This window comes from Apteryx rowi, unplaced genomic scaffold, assembly GCF_003343035.1.
Source record: "Apteryx rowi isolate R43461 unplaced genomic scaffold, aptRow1 scaffold_528, whole genome shotgun sequence".
Taxonomy (NCBI): domain Eukaryota; kingdom Metazoa; phylum Chordata; class Aves; order Apterygiformes; family Apterygidae; genus Apteryx; species Apteryx rowi.
In genome coordinates, this window is record NW_020450792.1 from 380,281 (window position 1) to 387,682 (window position 7,402).

Below are 7,402 nucleotides of genomic sequence, written 5' to 3' on the forward strand. Positions count from 1 at the left end.
AAATGAAGGCAATGCTACTTAGTGGTTATAGCAGGACACTGCGGCTATGGGTTTTGGTCTGTTCTGCTGCTCATTTGCTGGATGGCCTTGGGGAGATTCAGTTTGTGCCTTTTGCCTCAGTTTCCCTACTTGTAAATTGAGACAACAAAAATGATTCACTTTGCTGTATGGAAACATCCGTTCTGCAAATAAAAATCAGCTATGTAGYTACACAATAATAAATAGCAAAGAGGCCTTCTTCTCGCTATTTAAAATATTGCTGAGATAATCATTTTAAAATCAATTCATCTTTGCTACTACATACACTGTTCAATAGTTCGGGTGAGAATGGAAATGTTTCTCTGATATTTCTGTGCAGTAAACAGATCTGATGAAAATACGCTGATGAACATATTTCTTTTCAAAAGTATTTGTGTTTTGAGAGAGCACATCACCTTGGATTATGGTTTTGATGTTGGAGTCATACAAAATCAAAATGCAATAAATCAGTTTGTCATTAACATTTCAATGTGAGCCATTAATTTTTTAAGCCTTATACCATTTTTATACTATGTTTGCTATGTCATTTTATTCAGTATTTGTGGCTTTAGATCATCCAAATGGAAGTTTCCAGATGGTACTATTTCAACTTTCCTGTTTCAGGATATAGTTTGGGATGCTGATTTTTCACTTAGTTTTCAGCTCGTTTCCTATTGTTCCTTCCCTCTTACCTTCTTCATCTCCAGTTGAACCAATGGAGAACACAGAGTGGGAACAAGCAGCTTGCAGAAAAGAAATGTGTCTCTTGCAATATCCTTTGCTCAGTGAGCAAAGCTGGCTAAAATAAAACAACAGGCTGCTGCATGGAGCATGGTGATTCAAAGCAATGCACCAAAATACAGCTTTTGTTCCTCAGCACTGCATCTTTAGCAGTAAATGTCAGAAGAGAAGCAGGCTATGAGAATGCTTAAAGTCTTGGGGTAACGTCCACAAGAGGGCTGACAGAAAGAAATAGGAATATATGGGTACTCAAGGAGAGAAGTGGTGTCTGGAAAGAGTGAAGATGTAGCAGAAGTGAGGCCCTGCTCGTACTTTTTCCTAAGGAGGCAAGAACAACACCTGCCGTGAGCACTGAAGGCAGCAAGTTAAAAGTCAATGTAGCAAAATATTTTTTCACTTAGTTATGCAGGAAAGAACAACTGCATATACGTGTGTTTCCTGGCCTGCTTCATCCCAGCTGGCCATTTGCAACCATGTTTAAGCAGAGAGATGTAAGGTTCAAAGATGATGGTGCTTCTGCAAGTTTGGTGGCAACAGCTAGTTGTGGATGAGAAGTGGTGTGGACTCCAAGTCAAGAGGAGACTGGTGCAGCTCCATTTTGCAGAAAGACTAGATGTTGCACTTGTTGTAGAAGCATCAGTCCAAGGTCACCCAAAACCCCTGACGTGAACTCATTGCAGAAATCCAGCCTTTATTCAGGGCGGTGGTCCCAGAGTGCTCTTCCAGCCCCCCTCCATAGATGTGACATGGGTGATCCGAAGACAAAGCAGATCCCAGTGTGATTCTTTTATGGAAAAAGAGAGACGTCTCATTTTCCCCTTTTCCATCATGTGCTTCCTCACAGGAGCGAGACACAATGAAAAGCACAGGCTTGTCTTCTCTGGCTCCCTTTAGCATCCTGGGCAGCTCTCTGCCCCTCTGAAGTGAGGGTAGCGCATCGGCAGATGGCACACACAGCCTGTGACCGCGAACACTGGCATCCATTCGTCATTTCAAATACGCTGCATGAAGTGTTTTGACTTTGTGTGTGTCTTTAGACGTCTGAGTTCAATGCAAGCGAAATGTCAGAGGGCTTATTTCTCTCCAGCATGGGAAAAACTTTTGTGTCCCTCGTAGGCGATGAATGCGCTGTTGTCTGATCACAAACAGCACATGCGGGTGCAGTAAAGATAATTGGTCATCTCTTTAGTTGTGTCTTCTGTTTATAACAAAGTAGGTTAGAGCTGGAGACTAGAGGCCACAAAGGATCACCACCTGTTCCTACACTGGCTAGAGACTTCCTAAGTGGTCTTCTGGACAAGCCATTTTTCAGACTAAGGACTCAGTTTACCCATCTGTAAGCATGAGAATAATTAAAAGCTGGGGACTTCTCTTGAGATGTACCAGTTGCTGTATTGATTAACCACTCTTATTAACTATATTGAAGATAGCTGTGGGACAGAARGCAGTATTGAACGGTACTAAGCAACTTGATTTGTTCAACAGCTGCGGAACTTGTTGGCTGTTAGACTGAAGAGTTGCTTTTAGTAGGTGGAATGGGGTATGGAGGTGAGCTTGGCTTTGGGATGAATACAGGCTGGAGGTGGGCAGACACCTGGCATGCCTAACCAACCAGATGGTATTCCTTAATTCATCCCCAAAACACAATCATGCCCTTCCCTGCTCCAGTATGAGGGATCTGCAGTGAGCAATCCCATCCTTTCTGTAGCATTTGCCATTATTGACCTTCAAGAGACACCTATTCCACTTGAAGAGCTTTGATTTCTATTCTTACTTTTTGAGCATTTCATTGCTCTCACCTTGAATGCAAGAGCACAAGCTGTGCTTGGCGTGGTGGCACCTGCAGGTATCCACTTGAGGGAAGCCAGTGGGGTTTGGATAGTACTGGATCTTGTGGCTGAGGACTGAACACTAGCTTAGGGGCACTAGTGAATCAAGTCTCTAAATAAAAAAAACAAACCATTTCAACCAAATGATTTCCCAAAGGACATCAARTAACGCTGTGGCAGAGACCCAGTTAGAATCTAGATTGCTTGAGGTGCAGTCCTGATATATCTTCACTTGAACAGGCACAAGACATGTGGCCTGAGCTGCAAGATTTGGACACACATCTTGTTATCTTGGTGAGGGAGATGCAGCTTGTACCTTGCCATAGTGGATAGAGATGGATGTGCATCAGGACTGCAGGGAAATTCCTCTGTTTTTGGCTTATCTGGAAGTCCTGTGACAGCCCAATTACACTGCTGTTCATTGGTAGCTTGCCTAAGCCACTCTTGAACTGCTCAGGTGCTTCAAGAGCACCAGCTTGGCCACCTCTAGATAGATCATACTCCTCTGCTGTTCTAACATTGCTGTGCATAACTTCAGATGTTTATTAGGGCTTGCAAAACGAACCAGCCAGCAGCAACTGAGATCATAACATACTGCAGCATCACACAACATCTTCTGACTGAGTATTTCCAAGTATCTATATTCAAAGGATTTGCCACCCATGTCTTCTCTGAGAGGTGTCTTGTGCTTGTGAACAMTTTTTGTATTCACAGTCGCCTGCTTTCTTCATTTCTCATCATGACTCATTGCTTCAAGAGCTTTTTAATATGCAATACACTTTCTTCCCACAGCCCGGACCACTAAATGATTTAGTATGCGGCTGCAGTGGAGATCATTGCTTTTGGCTCCTCCGCTGGGAAGGATGGACTTCAAGACAGCGCTGGAAAGTAAAAACTCTTGTCTTCCTCAAAACTTTTGAATTCATGATGAGTCTTAACGCTAACTCTGCAGACATTAATCACAACATAAGCAATTGCAGAGCCAGCCCACACACCTCCAAGCTTGGGGAATGAGGAGGAAAGGATGATACAGTGGCTGAGACAGTGCATGCAGACACAGGGGGCCTAAATTCAGTTCTGCAGCAGCCCTGTGAGATCCTAGAGGAGCTCTGTAGGGTTGCATTTGAAGAGGACTAGCTTTTGAAATTTGAGACAATAAATTGTGAGCCATCTGCAATTCATTTGGAGAACTACTGGGAGAAGAGAGCTTTATTCTTTGTCCCTTGTGCTTTGATCACAACAGGAGAGAATTTGAATGGGCTTGTGCTTTAGACATAGATGGGAAGGAATTTTCTCACCACTGATTTGAAGAACGTTTCTTTAGTCTTGAATGTATAAGAAACTTCTATCTTCTTCTTTGGGAAGAAGAGAGTGAGGTGAGGGTTTTGACTGAAGAGGGTCATCTCAAGCAAGAATTTTGGGAGCATCCTGGATCTGAACAGAATCATGGGAAGGGTCCAAGGGAACTGTAGAAATAGTCTGTTGCCTACAAGCACGAGTTTACAATCAATCCCTGAAACATGATGTGCTGGCCTGCTGGTATACATATTCTTTTATTGTCATAGTGCTAGTAATAGTGCACTGAAAATTTGCCCTGCTTTGCAAGTTTAGGCTGGAGACTGAAGCTAAAAGTGGTGTATGGAGCAGAAGGCTTTCTTGGGACAGAAGGGGACCCAAGAGTGATGCAGCAACTTCAGGGCACTAGGGAGGTGCTGAGAAACTTCTAGCTGGCTGAGTGTCACTGCCCCAGACACGCTCACAGCAAGTGCTGTGGAGGTGGAGTGGGAAGCCGGAGCTGGATGTGTATGGAAGCATAAAGAATCACAAAGTGTTTATTCAAGGCAGGCCTGATTGCTTGGTGCCTTCTGACAAGAGAGTCATTTTTCAGATGAGTGAGCGGCTGTCACTCAGTTTGCATGACTGGTAATATTAGAACGAAGCCATTTGTGCAGAATGGAGCCTCCCGGCAAATATATGTTATCACATTCAAGGCGCCTGGGGTACAGGTTCAGGATATGTTGCCACTTGCAAATGCTTCAACCTCCAATGCCCTGCATTTGAACCCGCTTTCCAGAAGAGCTTGACACACTGCACACACATTACAGCCTTCAGAGGAATATAATTCTCTCCAGAATCCTCTGCATGCTGCCAGATCTTTGGGTATGATCTTTTACTGTCTATTATTGGCTGTTCTTCCTGCATCAGGCAGAGCCAGATCTTGGGCAGGACCTTCATGCACTGCCAAAATGCTGGTTCTTTATAAATGGCCATGAGACTGGCATTGCATTTTTTGCTGGCTCTGCTATGGCATCCAAAACTCGTGCACCACCAAGGAAACGTTTAAAACTGCTCTTGCAAGTTGGTSCCTGTATAAGCTCCAGGTGACTCCGTCATATCTCCTCAGGACCCAGTGTAGAGATGCTGTGGCTACGTCTCTACAATAACCTTACCACCACCAAGGTCTCTTCTTTGGCCCTGAAACCAACTGTCATGGACTTGCCCTGTCCATACCATTACGCTTTCTAGGCCTCCAAAGCAGGGTGGCTGATCCAAACCACCCCCTGGGCATGGCCCATGGCCTGTGCTAAGCAAGGAAGTGCAGTTTGGGCTAAAACATGGCCAGGGCCAGTGCTGTCAATCAGCGGTGTGGGGGAGCGAGTTGCTGTGCCCATGTCTTGGCACTATTTAATTCACTGGTAAGGAGCTGTAGTTTGTGTGTCTCTCCCTCCTCCGAACCCTGCTTCTTTTCCAGCTCTTCTGCCAAAGACTCCTGCTCTCCGGCCGTCCTAGACATCCTCCTACCAGCCTGGCAGGCTCTCTCGAGACGTGAAGCCATTATTCAAATCCTCAAATGGGCTTAAATAATATGGTTCGGTGTTCTGTTTTTACACTGCGTTTAGAGGCACACTGAGTCAGTGCTGAAAAGGGTTTTGACCAGCCCGCTGCCTGCCTTTATGGGAAGGGGTTGCATCACAAACTTTTCAATGCCACCTACGCTCTTGCTTGGCTGCCAGGATTTCAAAGCAATCGCAGCACAATTACAGGCTAACTATACAATAAAAAAGGGGAATGGTACCATCCCACTGTGATCTCGCGGAGAACCACAGAACTGTTCTTTAATAAAGGTAAATCGCTTTCTGCTTTGCTGCATAATGAGTTTCTGATGATTCCAGCAGGAGAAATCCCCATTAGAGCAGGGTGGAAATTGAGCATCCCATCTTGGGAGTGTTCTGGAAAGTCTGAGAGTTTCTCCTGTTGTGCTTCATGGTGAAAATTAGATTTTTTACACATTAAAAAAGTACCCTGAATTAGCCCAGGTGCAAAGCAGTCAAGCAGGATTCAAGCCTTCCTATCCCTCTTTTTGGCCTGATACAGACTGGTGAGAAGAACTTCAGCTTCTACCCCGGTTAAGATCCAGAGCACTGGTATATGGGCTGTTTGGTGGTGGGAGTCTCTGTGGGAGATGTTCTGCCTCATATAAATAACTATTCACGAGGCTAAAGGGGGAAGAGATTGACACATTTCTGACATTAGAAGAAAGGTGGAAAATCCCAAGCTAGCTGCACTTGCCAAAGGCAAACAAAGGCATCAGCTAATTCAACCCAAACCAGGCTGTGTCTAAGAGGGTTGTAGGARACAAGGACTCGTATTGTACCACTTGCAGATGTATTCTGTCACTAAATAACACCGGTGTTAGCCAAGATGCCAAATGGCCTGTTCTGGCCATGTCCATGCTGTTAAGCTCGGTCCCTGTCCCAAACGGGTGCCCCCATCCAAACTATCTCTTGGGAGACGAGTGTATCTGAGAGCCCATCATGCAGGCAAGCGACCAAACATCTCCAAAGATGTGACACCTCTTCTTCCCCGCATGCGAGCCAGTTTTCATGGGGCATTGCCTAAAGGGTTTCCACCAGCACAGAAGTTTTGCAATTTCCAGTCAACGCCGGCTGCAGTTTCACCAGGTTTCTGGCCATTTCTGTGTTTCTTTTCTTGAGGTAAGAAGGAAATCTCAGGCCGCTTTTACTCTCCATCAGCTGAGGCAAAGCAACCACACAGACATGGTAAACTCAACCAAGCTCCAGTCCAGCAGCCTCTGTCCTGCTTTAGGACCCCATGGGCAAGAAAGAATGATACAGCACGTGGATGTCTGGATGCTTATCTAAGGTTTAAAACGTTGACCCCAGAATATCTTCGCTTCACTTGACCTCCAGAGTGACACTGAGAAGCCCTGCTTTCTTTTCCTGGCTCTGACATTTTGGGAAACTAAATATCACCTAAATCTAGTGAAGCAGATGGGCTACGTGCAACCCTAGCAAGCTAGCCCATAGTCTGCACCCGGGTGTTAACTCCTGCAACAGGACCTTGATGTCTCTGTGCTCCAGTTTCCATGATGTATAACGGGGATGGCAAATGTGTCTTCTTGCAGTGGGATTTATGAAAATAAACTCTGCTGGTGTTTGTCTGGGCTCAGAGAGCAACTGAGGGGTCACAGGGGTCTCTGAAATAGAAGAAAAACAGAGCAATAGGGAAAAAAATGCCTGTCCTGCAGTGTACAACACAAAGGTACAGACTTGTAGCAATGTCTGTCCTTACTTTCTCCATCAGGAGAAAGCTCTGGCAAGTTGAATTTATATATCTAATTTCAAGTTAAATTTACATACCTAATCCCAATTTACTGCTTGTATTTCTGCCCAGCATTTTATGTGGAATTGCTTGGAGGTCAGGCACTACCTGCTTCTGGAAGTTTTGTGCAGTGGTATGAATAGAGACTGCAAAATGGGTCAGCTGAGCTCAGGAARGGAGGAAAGTGCATA